Consider the following 17,400-nt stretch of genomic DNA (forward strand, 5'->3'; position numbering starts at 1 on the left):
ATTCTTTATAACATTTTTTAATCTAGAAACAGTGAGCATTTAATTGCAAAGAAGTTTTTAAAGATCTGCCCTTAATGTGATACTCTGTGCTTGGTTGGTGACTCGGTTTACTTAGTCAGACTTTAAAGTACACATCTTTTTTATGTATTAGTTCCCATTCTGCCTCATTCTTTTTGCCTTTCCCACTGCCCCCCTGTCCACCCCCTCCCATGTCCATTCTGTAGCTGTGGCTGATGTTCTTTGTGTTTCACTGTTGCAGTTATCACATTTGGCTTATCCCTGCAGGGTAGCCCTTGGCCGGCCCAAATACCAGAGACTTAGTATTTCTGCGTCAGTTGCTGTCACGACAAGACTGACTTCAGGTCATCAATAGTATAAAGTAAGGCAGCCGACGCCATTACATCAGTCTTTCTTTCAACGGAGCCCGAAGCAGAAACAGTTTGCACGAGTGCCGATTGGCCGCTACCTGAGTTTTCTTCTACCAAATTGAAGTTGAAGTCTTCTAAAGCTAAGTACCCCGTTGGGGATCCTTTTTCCTTGCACTAACTGATGTCAGAAAAAGTTAATAATTGTCTCGCCTGTGGAAAGCAAATACCACACCGAGACTTCCATTCTTACTGCGTCACTTGTTTAGGCCCAGACCACAACGTCCCCCGTTGTCACTTCTGTGCTTTGTTTAACGCCAGAACTATCCATCGGGCCCTTATTGTAGCCAGATATTTTCGCTTAAAGTCCTCAAACTCCGATATGGCTTCGGTAAGCCATCCAACAGCAGATCTTCCGAAAAAATGTAAAGATAAAGACAGACCGCACAAGTCCAAACCTTCCGACGATGCTTCTGTTAAGCTAGTCGTCAGTTCTCCGGTCCTCAGTGAGGCGCTTTCACAGCCCCTGATGCCCGCTTCTGTAGATTCACAGGCCGCTACCGAGACCCTTTTGGAGCTCGGTATGCCGCAAAACTCTTCTTCGACTAAGGATCCTGCGGTCATCTCTACCTTGGATGGGTCCGGAGCCACTGAGCAGGCACCGGCTTCCGAGGAAGTCCTTCGCACTACCAATTCTTGACACAAACTGATGTCTTTCACAAATACCATGCTTTCAAAAACAACCGAGTTTCTAAGACCCAGGGTACATACCACACCGTAGAAACCGACAATCCACTCTCAAGCACCTGCTTCCTTGTCTCAGACTCAAATGCTTAAAATGGCAGAAGACCTTATCATGCTGATCAGGGGAAGCCAAGCTACCCCCTCCAAAAGGACAGAGATCTGTCCCCTGTAGTTCTGTCTGAACAAGAGTCGGATGATTCTGATGCATCTGAATATGAAGACATGCAACCCTTCTCTACTTATGAGGACTCTGATGCGGAGGATTCAATACCTTCAGCCTCTGCCCCCAGAGGATTTTTCCTTTGGGGAAACCCTGCATACCTTAAGGGAGCATTTCAGTGGGAGAGTCAAGACTACCCTCAGTCTAAAAAGAGACTCAGGGAATTCTAGATCTTCCACAGCACAGACCCTTGGCCACCCCCCCCCAGTCCTGGATGTTGTGGAAGATGTTTTCCTGGAATCCAGCTTGACTCCTGACACCCTCCCTCCTGCACCCAGAAAATCAGATAGGTACTATAGAGTCCCTGACTCACACAAATTTCTCTTTAAGAATCCGACTGCTGACCCTGAGGTAATTTCTCAAGGGCCTAAAGGAATTAAAGCAACCTCTGCTAAGAATCCCCACCCCCTCATATAGGATTCCCGAGCACTGTACAGATGGGGTAAAAAAGTATAAACCTCAGCTACTCTTGCTATCAGGGCACTAAATTATCAGTTCCATATGCTGAAATTTTAGCAACATACCCTGGAACTCCTTAAACAAAAAATGTCTTCCTTTCCTGCTTGGGCAGAATCTAAAGAATTACAAGAGTTAATGCATTCTGCAAGTCAAGTAACTAAACACACCTTGCACTGTGGTTTTGACGCACTAGAAGCTTCTTGCAGGGCAGTAGTCACTGGTTCTGTCATTAGAATGCATGCATGGCTTAAGGAACAGCCCTTGCCAGACCATGTCAAATCTAAATTGTTGGATGCCCCCTTGAACAAAGATAACTTATTTGGCACTAAGGCAGAAGAGGTCCTAAAAAAGATGGAAGCAAAAGCAAAATGTATGCAAAACAGTTAAGGACTTCTTACAGGTCCAGCCACATAGGTTCAGCAGGCGTTGTCCCACTAAACACTGGTCCTTTCTTGCTTCCAGTAAACCAGTCCAGCCTAGACCCCGGGGAACCAGACCCCTCAGACAGCAGCCCCAGGGAATGCAGAGATCTAAGCAGTGGACTACCTCCACTTCAAAACCAGGGAGTACCCACCCCCTTATGGTAAAAACTCACAATGACTCACCTCCCCTACGCCCTCCCTCTGCCCACCTTCACTTACCCCTAGGAGGAAAACTCTCCTTTCACGCAAGCACCTGGGTCACCATTACCATTGACCACTGGGTTCTGAACGTAGTATCTCAAGGATACATATTTTCCTTCCACACCCTTCCAACCTCAAAAGGGTTCCCAGATCTACCACCAAACCACTGGGCAGAGGCTCAAAAGCAAATCCTCTTCCTGCTCTCTATGAATGCAGTAGAGCATGTTCCTGCAGAACAGATAGGCCAAGGTTTCTACTCCAGACTTTTCCTGGTGCCCAGAAAAGAGGGCACATGGCACCCTCTCCTCGATCTATCCATTCTAAACACCTTCCTGGTGATTCCAAAATTCAAAATGCTCACCCTCCAGCAGCTGCTACACATGCTCTCCAAGGACGCTTGGCTAGCCACACTAGATCTAAAAAAGGCCTACCCTCCACATTCCTATCAGGGAATCATGCAAGAAATAACTCCGTTTCAGGGCAGGATCTCAGCTCTCTCAGTTTTCTGAGCTTCCCTTTGGCTTATCCACCGCTCCCAAAGTTTCCACAAAATGTCTGGCTCCGACCATTGCCTTTTACAGACAAAGAAATATCCAGATTTACTCATACTTAGACGACTGCCTGATTCAGGCAGACAGGCAGGAAAAGCTGCTCAAACACCTGACATTTGTCAAGACCCTTCTAACCTCCCTAGGGTACACAATCAATGAAAAGAAATCCAAACAGGTACCCACCCAAAGGATTATCTTCCTGGAAGCAAGCCTGGACACAGAATCCCAGATGGCATGCCTTACACCAGAGAAACACATTTTCCTGACCGCCTTCTTCTCTCAACTAGCTACCAAGCCCCAGCCATCTGCAAGGAAATTCCTGCAAGCTCTGGGGTTCATGGCATCTTGCATACTACTCATTCCATATGCCAGAATGCATATGAGGAAACTTCAGTGGTACCTAAAAAACCTTTGGTGTCACCACTTTCAAGACCTGGAAACTCTTCTACCTATAATTCCCTGCATCAGAAAAGATTTCCTTTGGTGGGCTACAGCATGGTCCCACAACAAGGGACTGCCTATCCTTCCCACCCCCACCACCCAGACCCTCAACACAGATGCATCAGACTATGCTTGGGGGGGCACACCTGGATGGCAGGTGCATACAGGGCCAATGGAGCCCACAGCAAATCCCTCTGCACATCAGATAAAAAGAGATGATGGCTGTGCAGCACGCATTAGCAGCTTTCAAACCCCTTTTTTCTCCAGGGGCTATCTTGATCAAAACAGACAAACACCACTGTAATGTGGTACATCAACAAGCAGGGAGGGACTCAGTACTAGCCTCTATGCAGGCTGGCCATGACCCTTTGGCACACAGCTTCTGCCATGCAACTACACCTGTTAGCACAATTCCTGCCAGGCTCTCTCAACTCTCTGCCAGACCAGTTAAGCAGAAATCTTCTGGACCCACATGAGTGGCAGCTCAACAGAAGAACCTTCACCCAAATACCTCAGAAATGAGGCACCCCGGAGGACGATCTCCTTGCCTCCCACACCAACCATCAGCTTAGTAAATTCTGCACCAGGGAGCATCACTGCATGGCTTAGAAAGTGGATGCCCTGTCCTTCCCTTGGGTCAATCTATCAGTCTGTGCCTTTCCTCCAGTACCTCTCGTCCCCAGGGTACTGCTCAAAATATAGGAGGAAAAACCAAGGACCATTCTGATAGCTCCAGACTGGCCCTGGCAGCACTGGTACCCCTTGCTGCGTAGCATCTTACCACTGCCCCCATGGCACCTTCCTCAGATTCCAAACCTCCTGACCCAGAGGGAAGGGGAATTCATGCATTCTCAATTGCAAACACTCAGTTTGGCAGCTTGGCTTATTCCCTAACTCCGAATCAATCTGCCAACCTCAGTAAACAGATTCTAGATGTTATCCGTGAGGTCAGACGCCCTAACACCAGAAAGTCTTATGCTGACAAATGGAAAAGGTTCTGCACCTGGATCCAGGCTAAGGGAGCCATTACATCACAGCCCTCCCTCCCTCTCATTCTGGATTACTTAGCTGACCTACTACACAGTGGCCTCCTTTTCTCTTCTATAAAAATTCATGCCTCTGCTATTTCTGCTCATTTTCCCACTGAGCAGCCCTTTTTCTCACATCCTTTGATCAAACAGTTACTTAGCGGGGATAGCAACTTGAGGCCACCCAGAAGGGCACCACTCCAGCTTGGGACCTTAACTTTGTATTGGAAAAGCTCACCCTGCCCCCTTCAAACCAGCTTGTTCTGCAGAGCACACATTTCTCTCCTGGAAAACAGCATTCCTTCTGGCCATCACTTCAGCAAGAAGAGTCTCTGTGCTGCACGTGCTCATGGCTGTGGAACCATTCATCATCTTCCATGCTGACAGGGTATCCCTCAGAACTAACCCTTCCTTCATGCCCAATGTGGTGGCCAGTGTGGCTCTCAACCAATCTTTTCATTTGCCCACCTTTTTACGTAATCCCCAGAACAAGGGGAAAGGATTCTGCACTCTCTCAATGTGCACAGACAGCTCAGATTCTATGTGGACAGGACTAAATCCTTCAGGAAGTCGGATCAACTGCTGGTTAGCTTTGCTACAGGGGCAGAAGGTAAAGCCATCTCCAAACAAACCATCTCCAAATGATTGCACACTGCATCCATTTCTGCTACAAACAACATGGAAAGCCCCCCCCCCCCAAGGGGGTCAGGACACACTCCACCAGAGCAGCCTCCACCTCTGCAGCTTTCCTCAGAGGAGTCCCCACTAGGGACATCCTGGAGACTGCCACCTGGACGTCTGTTCACACTCTTACCAAGCATTGCCACCTGCCTCTCTTCTCCAAATCCAGGGCAGGGTTTGCCTGTGCAGTCTTGCAGGGCATCCTAGTCAACCCCTAGTTTCTTTTATTGCCTCCACCCTTTTCCTCAGCTGTGGGAGTCAACCCAAATGTGATGACTGCAACAGTGAAACACAAAGAACATAGTACAGTTGTGTACAGTTACTATAAATGTAGATGTTCAAGTGTATTCACTGTTGCAGTCCTGGTTTCCCTCCCTTCATCCCCCTTTCTTCTCTTTCCTTACAAGGGAGTTATTGGTTTTTAGTTTCCACTGGTGGGGTTTCTTCCACCAGAACATGGCTCCTACTTGGGGGCTCCTGACAGGTTAAGCCAAGAAAGACTGATGTAATGGCATCGGCTGCCTTACTTTATACAGTGGATGACCTGACGTCAGTCCTGGAGCGACAGCAACCGATGCAGAAATACTAAGTCTCTGGTGTTTGTCCGGCCAAATTCTACCCTGGCAGGGATAACCTAAATGTGATGACTGCAACAGTGAATACACTCGAACATCTACATTTATGGTAAGTGTACACAACTGTACTTTGTGGAACCCAGTGGTGTCACTGGAGTGATGCTGTTGACTGCTCCCACTGGGGATTTTTTTCATTTATGACCTACCCCCAATCCCCAAATGTCCATCTGTTTTTTTGTCCAAACGTTACTCCCTTCTATGACCATGTCCTCCCACAGGGAACCCCCCCCCCCCAAGCCACAGATGGGAACACCCATGCTCCTTGCCAGCACCTCAGATGCCTGAGCTGCTAATCGAACATGGGTCACTTGGGCCATAGTTAGGGTTTTATCCCTTTATGCCATGATACTGGCTCACTCTGGCTTTGCATCTTAAGAGGGATTCTGGGTGGGTGTGGTCACAACTGGGCATCCTAAACATTTGGAGATTGTTTTCTTTGATGAGAGGTTACTTTAGTTAAGTTTCAAGTTGCACAAAAGATTCTGTCTTTTGTTTGTGCATATGCACTTAATATCTATTTTGAGTATATTTTTTCCTTCTTGGATGCTGTGAGAACAATTTTTCGTAAGGCATAATCAAATGACTTTGTAGCCCTTTTGGGAAAATTCAACACTCATAAGTGGCATAATGGAAATACCTCAATGTGTGTGATCTGAATTTGAGTAGTGAATTGTTAGACGAATGAGTTAGTCGTAGATTGTAATTCACAGCAAGTTCAAGCGCAGTGCTGCTCATATTAGAGCACTTTGGACCACCTTCTGGACACTTTGATTAGGGGTGTTGCTAAACTGTCAGCTGATCACTACCTGCTGGTGTATTGGTTTATATAGTTAGTGTGGTGGTAGGGTTACTACCTGTCCCACTTTGCGAGGGACAGCCCCTGTCTGGGCAGTTGTGTCCTGCAAAAAAAGTGAAAAAATGGCAAATATCCTGAGATTTTAGGACAAAATTATTTCCTATATTTTATGTAATAGTTGCATAAAACAGTTATTCTGTATCTAAAACACTTAAATGTTCTAAGAAATAGAATAAGCAACAAAAATGTACAATAATAAGCTTTTATTTAGGCAAAAAAAGTGAAGTTCTGTCCTTTGTTTTGGCCATGGGTATGTTTCACCCTGCAAAATCTGACGTTTGTACCAAAAATGTTCCACTTTGGGCATTTGAAAAGGTGGCAACCCTATGTGGTGGTTGGAAAGACCTAGGAATCTAGCTATGTAATGTGGTTGTCTTTGGAATGCCTGATAGATGCTTCACTATTGGATGCAGTTCAAGACTTCAGTAGTTGAGAGGAGAATTCTGTAAACTAAATAGCAAGCTGGTTAGACCTCCCCCTGTGTGAAAATTGATTTAAAAAAGTAGAAGTTGTCATTTATTAACTCCCTTTTCCCATTTTTGTACGTGGGGTCAGAGTGCCACATCAGCAGTGATCATTATCTAGAGCTTACTGACAGAACCCAGACTGTAAAAGTGGCCGACTCCAAATCCAGCTCCAGACAAGTGGAGTACCTTAAGGTTCAGTCCTGGCACCACTCTTATTTGGCATCTACTTCTCTGAAGTACAGGCCAACGCTAAGGGACTCTGGCTAACAAAGTTTGCAGATGACTGCAAACTGGGAGCCATTATTGAATCCCCAAATGATGTGGATATTCTACAAAAGGGCCTTACAGAAACAGATGCCTGCTGCCAGAGCCATGGGCTCAAGCTTAATGCCAAGAAATGTATAGTTATCCCCTTTGGAAAAAAACGTGTACCCATGAATTACCACATAGGTGGCAGTACACTAAACATCGAAAGTGTGATGAGAGACTTAGGGACACAGGTGGACAGTGGTCTCACTTTCAATAACCACTTTGCCACAACAGTCAGGAAATCCCTCTATGTGGCACACCTCATCACTAAGGGCTTTTCATCCAGAAAAAAGGAGGTCATTGTCCCACTATACTCATTAGACCCATTATAGAGTATAATGTCCCGTTTGGTATTTATCTCACAAGACATCTGCAACAGCTGGAAAGGCCACAGAAATACCTCACTAAAAGAATCACAGGCCTAAAGCAGATGCCATATTCTGACCATCTAAAAAAACTCCAGCTATACTCTGTGGCATATCGTCTACTCAGAGGCGATCTCTGCTTAAAATACAAGGCCATGTCAAACCCTGAGCTGTTGGACATGCTCCACTTAAAGAAATCCCAATCCCTCAGAGCCACACGCTCCAGGGATCTAAACCTTGTCATCACAATGAACAAAACATGCTGGAGGGATAGCTTCCTGACCCAGAGACTCCCCATACTCTGGAATAGACTGCCTTTACATGTCAAGTAGAGTGCCTCCTTGGCCCTCTTCAAAAGGAACCTTGATGATTGGATGAGAGATAGGAAATTCACCCCGGGATCATGTCAGTCGCCCTGCTAGACAGGGATCCAGAGAAGTAAATACTGTGGGAAGAAATATCCAGGGAATTGTTATGGCTAGGCTTGTATAGGCCCTAGGGCCGATAGCCTAGTACCAGCCTATGAACCTATAGTGTTCACACATGACTGGCTGGTTAGCACTGCTGCAGTTTTTCTTCCATGCTGCATGTACAAATGCACATTCAGATGTATGGCTAATTTAGTGTGTCCTGTCCACCTACTGCATGTCTTTACAGTAGGGAGGACACTGGAGCACTTGGGGGAAAGAAAAGCAAACTCATGGAGGACATGTGGATTGGGCAGAAGGCACCCCAGTTGAGAATCAAACTGAAGAACCTCTTGCTGTGAGGTGACAACCCTACCTACTCTGCCACTGTGCAGCTTCATTTAAAAGTTATCAGTCTGAGTAAAATTGAGTTAATGGCTAGTAGTTACACTACCTGGATGCCAGTAAATAATAAATCGGAAGAAAGTAAGAGAAAAAATCGGCCAGAAATGTTAAAGAAAAATCTCTGGCTGGAAATAACCTTGGAGCTGTTCAGCAAAAAGAAGTTCATGTTTCAGCTTTAGTACACACAATGGCTTCCAGTAATTTAAAGAAAAAAATAAGTCAGATGTATTCACTGGTGTTTAAAATGTGAGACATGGAAGGAATTCATAAAATCAAATGACAGAAGGCTAGTCAGTAGTAGTTTTAACTAGCTGTTCAGATGAGCTGGTAAAACTGCAAAAATTAGAGGATGAAATGAAAAAGACTGGCTTCAAAGGAAAGTGCTTGGGTCACACCAAAACACCCAAGTGTACCTTGGACTTGTTGGAAGATGGAGAGGATCAAGAAGAGAACCAGCATTGTGAAATTAGTTAATAAGTAGGAGACGAAAAAGTATTGATCGTATTAAATATAGGAATATTCATATAAAATGTGGCTGTGCTAAAACTTGCTGAAGAAAGGCTGGAATTATGTTGGCTATGTTAAACTGGTGGGTGGGACTTTAAAGCATATATCCCACTTTATCATTAATGTTTAAAAGGACCAGTAAACCACAAAATAAGCACACTTGGAGGACAGCCAAGAGAGTCCAAACACAGTTTTCTAGATAAATAAGAACGCTTAACGTTATCAGCAGCGTAAGGGTGTTGCTATGGGAGCTAATTGTGCACCAACGTATGCTAATATTTTTTTTTTCTCATTGGGAGCAAAAATATATATTCAGTTTGGAGTATTTAGGGGGTGTTGGAACCTTTACAGATGTTTTTTGGATGACATCTGCATATTTTGGACAGATACCGAGGAGAAGTTTTGTGAGTTTTTTGATTACATGTCCAACACTACTTTTTTAAAATTCAGATATGAGGTAAAACATAATGAAGTAAACTGTTTGGATATAAATATTTCAAAGGACAATGGTAGATTTAAGTCTAGGGTATTTAGAAAAAATATTTGTTCGAATTCTTATTTTCTTTATAATAGTGCCCACCCACATTTTCAGAAAAGGGGTTTGGTGAAGGGACAGTTTGTTTGTATGAGCAGAATTATTTCCAACGATGACAATATTTGTGAGTGTCAGAGATGAACTGATATGTTTAAGGCAAGAGGTTAGCCCATGGTTTTATAAATGCCAGTATACGATGAGGTATTAGAAGGGAGAACCACTAAATCTGCACCTATTTTAGGAAATGTTGGGGGAAATATGGATCAGCAAAATAGTAACGAGTGGTGAATGGCAACACACATGATGGGGCTTTAGTTCTTACATATGATGATGATTCAAGAGTGGTTAGGGATATAATAGAAAGGGAATGGACAAGATTTTCCAATATCTGTGACCTGAATGTTATTTTTGAGACTCCGTTAAAGTGGACTTACCAGAAAGGTATGAATATTAAGAACGTTTTAGAGAACAAAAAGGTCACTGACGGTGATAGAAAACAAAAGAAAAAGGGCTCCTATAAGTGTGGCTGCTGTCCACAATGTTCAAACATAAAGGAAGAAGATACAATGTACTTAAGTGCTAGGGAGAAATGTATAAAAAGTTCAGGTTATGCCAATTGTAACACAAGCGGGGTGATTTACATTGCTTTATGTAGTGGATGTCAGGCATTTTATTTAGGGAAAATGGAAAGGAAGTTCAAGTTAAGGATTTACGAACATAAATATGATGTCAAGAAAAATTATTTAACCAATGCACTATATAAACATACTTTTGCATGTGAGGGGGCAGATTTTAACTTTTTTGTTGTTGAAGTAGTGGACCTGGACATTAGAGGTGGACCTTTGGAGACCAGGTTACAATACAGGGAACTGTATTTGCAGATTATTTTTGAAGCCATTAGGTTCCCTGGGTTGAACGATATGGTCTCCCTGGCACCAGTTTTGAAATTAAGGGCAGCTAAACTCTAATACTTACACTACATGGCCACTAGATGGTATTATAGGATAAGAATTAGGAGCTGTAATAGAACGATAATTTGAATAGTTTAATTTTCATAAAGTTTTCTATTAAGTTTTTTAAATATGTATTACATTTTTTTTAAGTGTATGTGTTTACGTTTTTTAAAAGTTCGTATTATGTTCTTCGTTATTTTTTAAGACTGGTCTAGTGCAAATTGATTAATTGTTTTATTGGGGTGGTTCAAGTTTATAAATAAGGTTTAATTGGGTATGCTGTTATCTGATGAAGTTTCTTTGTAAGACAAAAATGCAGTGAAAACGTTAAGTGTTCTTATTTATCTAATAAACTGTGTTTGGACTCTCTTGACTGTTCCTCCAAGATGCTTATTTTGTCGTTTACCGGTCGTGTATTTTGGGCACACTGTCCACCTTACTTTTGGTTTTCTAATGTTTAAAAAGGACACTGAATGAATGGACTGAAGAGGTAACTGTTCTTACTAGTATTTGTATAAAACTTTCATTATGTAAATTGCATGTTATATTGCAGAGCAGGTTTGTATTTTGTGCAATCAGGAGTATTTTAAAAGTTTGGTGGTGTTTTTATCAATGATTGCTGTATATATTAAGGGTAGCAAGAAAGTATTTTTCATTAGCGTAAGGTATCTAGGTTTGCACTGTAACAAGGTAAAAAAGGCTAGACAGAAGTAAGTCAAAGTTAATATATATAATGCTGTGCTCTTTGGCTGCTGGGGTTGAGATGTAAAAGTGCATTAATGACAGTGTATGTAGAGCTAAAAATGATTTCTTATTTTATATATGTGGAAATCTAGAATAATGTCCTTGATTTATGCTGTAAGCAAGTTAATAAAATTATGAAAGGCATGGAAAATGCTGACTCTTTCTAGTAACGTCATTAGCTTTTTTCCCCCCCCCAATAGCAAAGGCATTCAGTGGTTGACACGAAATCTAATGGTGCAGGCAATTATTCATGAGAGGTCTAACTAAGCAATGTGTTCTGAGTGGAATTTACAAAAATTATTTTGTGCATCTGTAACTGTGAATACAGGCTGTAACATGGGCTTTATCTTGGGTAACATTAATTGGGGCAGTTGCTTCTGTTATATATTTCAGTTGCTTATAAGTATACGACAGACAAAATCAGACTTTTTAAGATGTTGCTGCTTTATATAACATGTTTGAAGTTTTTCTCTCTTCTGTTTGGTTAGCAAAAGTGTTTGGCTGTTTACTTACAAATGTAAGTGACACATTATTTACACAGGCAATACTGATGGCAACACTTAGTATACCTGTTTGTTTTGTTGCTGTTGGAGGACCTGTTTTATAATCTCAGAGAGGTAGCTCATTGTTTAATAAGAACATATTTCCACACAGACAGGATAGTTTGTCTTTTCTTGCAGTGAGTTTTAAACATCTTAGAAGATAGTTTGCAGAAGATTTGTAGTAAACCTTTTTCCTGTCATGTTACTTAAAACAAGGGTGCTTCTTTTGTTTTTTTTTAGGCTGGTATGACATAAAACATTTGATATAAAAGACTTTGTTTCTATTTTGACAAGTCTTAGATTCCATTACCTAGTCCTTGATAATATATATCCTACTTATTCTTTTATTGGTAAAGGAATTAGAAAATTGGCTTAGATGCGGTTTAAAGGAACAAAGGAAAACTGTTCTCTTTCCTGACCTCCATGTTTTGACCATATCTGCAGTGAATTTTGGCTATAAACTTTTCTGATCTTCCTTAATGTGTAAAGCTTATGGTCTCTATCTAAAGTAAAGCTGTCGCTCGTCTAGTCAGGTTGTAATAGATGAGTCTTTGTGGGTTCTGTTCAAGCAGCTTTATTATGTACAAACACATCATGATTGAAGCTTATTAACTTTAATTTAGGTAACTTATATACAAACTAGCTATTACATTCATACATGCTCACTTTGGCTGCATTCTCAAAATGGCACTGAGAATAGCACGTGCCTGCTATTTATATATGCATGTTCAGTCTTTGATATGCTTCTTAAAGATACAGCGCGCACACACACACACACTGTTCTACATCCTCCCTCTTTGCGAACTAGACCATGCAATGCTGAGAACATCGGTTGACATGCAAACAATACAAATAATTCTTTGTCATGCAGTTGTACAGAACTAGGTACGCATATACAATTATGTCCAGGTCGCTGTGTATTTTACACTAGGTCTGGAAATACGACCAAATCATGTGACATAAAATTTAGAATTAGATTTAGCAACTGGGACTGTCTCTACTGAATGTTCAACCTTAGGAATGTTAGGAACATCATCAGAGTTGGAATCAGAAGGTAAGACAGATTCTGGAGCAGGAACATCATCTGGATTGCTCTGAGATCTAGAGTCTGTATCACAGGAACAATGCTGTTATACCGTTTCTGGTACAGAAGATGATGTCTGCGATTTCTCCTGTACTCCACACCTTCAGATTCTATGAAGTAGGATCTCTGCTCTATACATATACCTGTTACTTGACCAGTCCGGTCAAATTCTTTCACCGTTTGTATCCTCGCTGTCCCTCCTCCTTTGAATGGACGAAAAAATCTGCTCAGTTTATCATAACTGGACCTCTGGATAGAACGCTTCCTGAATGATTGGGCTCTAATGGTTATGTTATTTTAACTTTAGGCATCAATAAACTGGAACTAATAGGTGGTGTTGTTCTAGTTTGCCTGGATAGATGTCTTTGAGCAGGCGAGCCAAGTATATCATCATGGGGTATATTTCTGAGATTAAGTAAATTTAAAAAGGCATCGGTATTGTCAAGCTTTGACCTTTCAGGTAATTGCTTTGCACTCTGTACTGCAAGGTCAGTTAGTCCTTTTGATTGTGGATATTCTGGACTACTAGTAACATGTGCAAAGTCCCATTCTCTTGCAAATTTCTGAAATAACTGACTAGTAAATTGAGTACTATTGTCAGAGATAACATTGTGTGGACTATCATGGACTGAGAAATGATGTTTCAACTTGGTGATAATAGCAGTGGATGTTAGATCACGTAGTAAATCAATCTCAAACCAGTTTGAAGAAGAGTCTACCAACACTAGGTAATGCTGATTTTTCCACTCGAATACATCAGTGGCTACTGTTGACCAAGGTAGTTCAGGAACTTGACTTAGCTGAAGTGTATCTGTTTGCAAATGCAATTTAGTACTATTGCATACTGAACAGGAAGAAAATATCAATGTCTTTCAATAGTGAAGACCAAAATACTAGATGTCCATCTATTCCTATGTTGCAGTATTCTAGTTGTGGGATTTCCTGCCCTCAGGTGACTTGTACGTCGGCTCCTATACAAAAGCTTCGGCTTGGCTGTTGCAGCTGCATGGGATGTCACACGTAAGGCCATAAACCAGGACCCTTAAATGTGACACCTGCACGCACAATCCCCAGAACTTTTCAGCCACAGATAGCCGACGCATCGTGTGTTTGTTCCTTCTCATCAGACGTCTCAATAAAGCTAAGTAACCCGTTGGGTTTTGAATTTTTCATATCCGATTGTTATTGCTTAGGCTTGGTTTGTTTTAGCAATTTATAGCCAATGTCAGGTAAAAAGGGTAAATGCCAATGAGGGCACCAGATACCCCACAAAGACACCCATGATAGGTGTGTTTTTTTGCTTAGGCCAAGAGCACGACCATTCCGCTTGCTCCATTTGTCAGTTGTTTCTGCCGAAGACCCTACACAGCCGTCTGACCGCATTAAACCTCTACTTAGAAAACCAGAGCCTTAAGCCCTAAGAATGGATCCTGCCTCGGAGGCTGTGTCAGAACCTCCGTGTAAGAAGCCCAAGCTTCCTAGGCCTTCTTCGCCTGCCACTCTGCTACTGGACTCCCCACCAGCTGCCGATTTAGGAGCTATGGGGCGTCCGGCGGATCCGTCGACCTCTGGGGAAGCTGTTGCTCATCCAACAGCCAGCACGTCCTCCGAGCCTACCCAGACACTGACTGCCATCGAGGTTGAGGGGGAACCAGATTCTGTGGTACCTCTGACTGGGATCCAGACTTCTGATATGGTTCCCACTAAACTTAATTTCAGGCCGGTTCCAATATCCACCCTGGCTAAAAAGAAACAGAAAACCAAGCATGCCTCCTCCACTGCAAAAGGCCTACCGGATTGGCAGTCCTTCACTTCTTCCCTGATGCAGGCCTTTATGGCCCTTAGACCTTCAGCCTCATCCCCCACTACCCTACCTTTGCTCAGCCCTAGGCCTGCTTCAGCCCCCCCCCCCCCCACAAATGACATTTCAGGTTAGGATAGAAGAGCATGATACTTCCTTTTCCTCCTCAGAGGATTCCGTATCTTACACCTCCCAAATTGCTTCTCCCCAGGAGTATTGTTCTGTTAATGCGGAATCTGTTGAGGGGGATTCTCCCCCTGAGGATATTACATTTGGTGAGACCATCACCAAGATGAAAGACTATTTCAAATGGGATACCTCACAAATGACTGACATCCAAAAGAGGTATTTTAAGCTTCTTCAAGTTGAATCCCCCTCCCAATTTGGTTTTCCTCCAATTCTGCCTGCATACTTGGATGCCTTTAATTCTGCATCTAAGGGCCCAGACTCGCAGCCACCTGCCCCCAAGTGTGCAGATCACTTCTACAAGGTGCCTGATGAGCAGAAATTCATAGTCAAACCACCCTTGGCAGACCCAGCAGTGATTGCCACCTACCGTGATAAGCAATCTAAGCTTCTTTCCAACACCTCACTCCTACCAACTGATGAAGACAGCAAATCTGTGGATAGGATTGGTAAGAAGGTATACACCTCTTCCACATTGGCTTCCAGAGCCATTAATTATCAGACACACATGACTAAATATGCTCTGGACTTGGTCTCAAGCCTCCTCCATGCTGGCTTCTATCCCTGACAGACTCATTAAGGCTGACATCTCCTCCAAACTTTCTTTGGCTGCACAAGTAGCCAGACACTCAATTAGATGCAGCTGTGATGCTGCAGAAGCATCTCCTTGCTCTGCAGCATCTGCTTCTCTCCTCAGGAGATACTTCTGGGTGAGACTTCAGAATCTCCCAGAAGACTTCAACTCAAAGATCTTGGATGCCCCCCCGGATCACAATTTCCTTTTTGGAAAACAATCTGCACATCTCTTCAAGAATCTGCAAGAAAACAGTAAGGAATTGCAGGACATAAAACATTTACTAGTGTCCCTCATTCCGAAGTACTACAGAAACTACCCTGCTAAAAGCCACCTTTGTAAGGCGGAACCCTACTCAGGTGGGTACTTCCTTTTCCAGATCTAGAAGAGGTGCAAGAAGACCCACCACGTCCAGATCTGCTGCCCCTCATCCTCAGCGCAGACAACCCTTTCAGGACAGAAAAGGCCCCAACAATGCATGACTGCCTTGCCCACCTTCTTTTCTCAGCACACCTTTCCCACTTCCTCCCCTTCTGGCAAACCATTACCTCGGACCTGTGGGTACTATCCATAATCCAAAAAGGATATTTCCTCTCCTGGAAAGAAAAAACACCCATGAGAGGCATCCCATACCCCCCAAAAAAACAGCTACATCTCCTTTCACAGGTTCTGACAGACCTGCTGGAGCTGGGTACCATAGAACCTGTTCCCTCAGGACAGGAAGGAAAAGGTTTCTACTCCTGTATCTTCTTGGATCCCAAGAAAGACGGCCCTTGGAGATCCATCTTAGACCTCTCCTTCCTAAATCTTCACCTTCCGATCCCCACCTTCAAAATGCTGCCACTTCCCACCCTGCTACCTCTCCTACCAGCCAAGGCTTGCATGGCTACCTTGGACCTAAAAGAGCCCTACCTACACATACCCATCAGGACTTCCCACAGAAGATTCCTGTGTTTCTCTGGGCCCCCCTCCCATTTCCAGTTTACTGCGTTACCCTTTGGTTTCTCCACTGCCCCCCCCCCCCCCGAGTGTTCACAAAATGCCTGGCCATTGCCTTCTGCAGAACTCAGGGAATTAAGATTTACCCCTATCTGGATGACATCCTAGTACTGGCAGAGTCAAAAGGTACCCTCTCAAATCATCTGCACTTCACCATGTCTGTCCCGCAGAATCTAGGGTTCACCCTCAACCATCCAAAGTCCTCCTTGAACCCAGACCAGGACAGGATTTTTCTGGGTTGCAGAATCTGAACGGACAGAATGAAGACCTTTCTCCCACAGGACAAGGTACTATCCCTGACCTCCTACTTCAAGGAGATCCTGCACTCTGACAGTAACTGCAAGGCAATTCCTTTGACTCCTGAGCTTAATGGCAGCAACCATCCCTATGCTACGACTGGCCAGAATGCATATGCGTAAACTACAGTGGTACCTCAAAAACATTTGGTCCCAGCACCTGAATCACTTGGAACAAGTAATTCCCCTCCTTCCCTGTCTAAAGGAAGAAATCAGCTAGTGGATCCAACAAGTCCAGCTAAACCTGGGACTTCCACTTCAGCCCCCCCCAACCCAAGTAATGCATACAGATGCCTCAGATTCAGGTTGGGTTGCAACAATGGGAACTTACAGGGTTCAAGCAAACTGGCACCCTTCCTTGAAGGCCAAACACATCAATGTTAAGGAAATGACAGCAGTCTTCTTAGCTCTGAAAACCTTTACACCTTTGCTTCTACCAGGGGTTCTTCTAATAATAACCAACAATACCACCGTAATGTGGTACCTCAACAAACAGGGAGGGACAAAGGCATATCAACTGTGCAGACTAACTCTGCTGATAATGGGACCTAGCCTCTCACCACAATTTGTCCCTGCAGGCATCCTACATCCCCTCGCAGGACAACAAGCAAGCAGATCTCCTA

At 43.5% G+C, this 17,400-nt stretch overlaps 1 protein-coding gene across 1 annotated transcript in view; it reads left to right on the top strand.

Moving 5' to 3' along the window:
• The window catches only part of BAZ2B (bromodomain adjacent to zinc finger domain 2B), a 3,835,724-nt gene that overhangs the window by 2,527,396 nt on the left and 1,290,928 nt on the right, over positions 1-17,400 (top strand). The window lies entirely within an intron of this gene.

Source organism: Protopterus annectens, chromosome 6.part0 (assembly GCF_019279795.1).
Source record: "Protopterus annectens isolate FY-2018-M chromosome 6.part0, PAN1.0, whole genome shotgun sequence".
Taxonomy (NCBI): Eukaryota; Metazoa; Chordata; order Ceratodontiformes; family Protopteridae; genus Protopterus; species Protopterus annectens.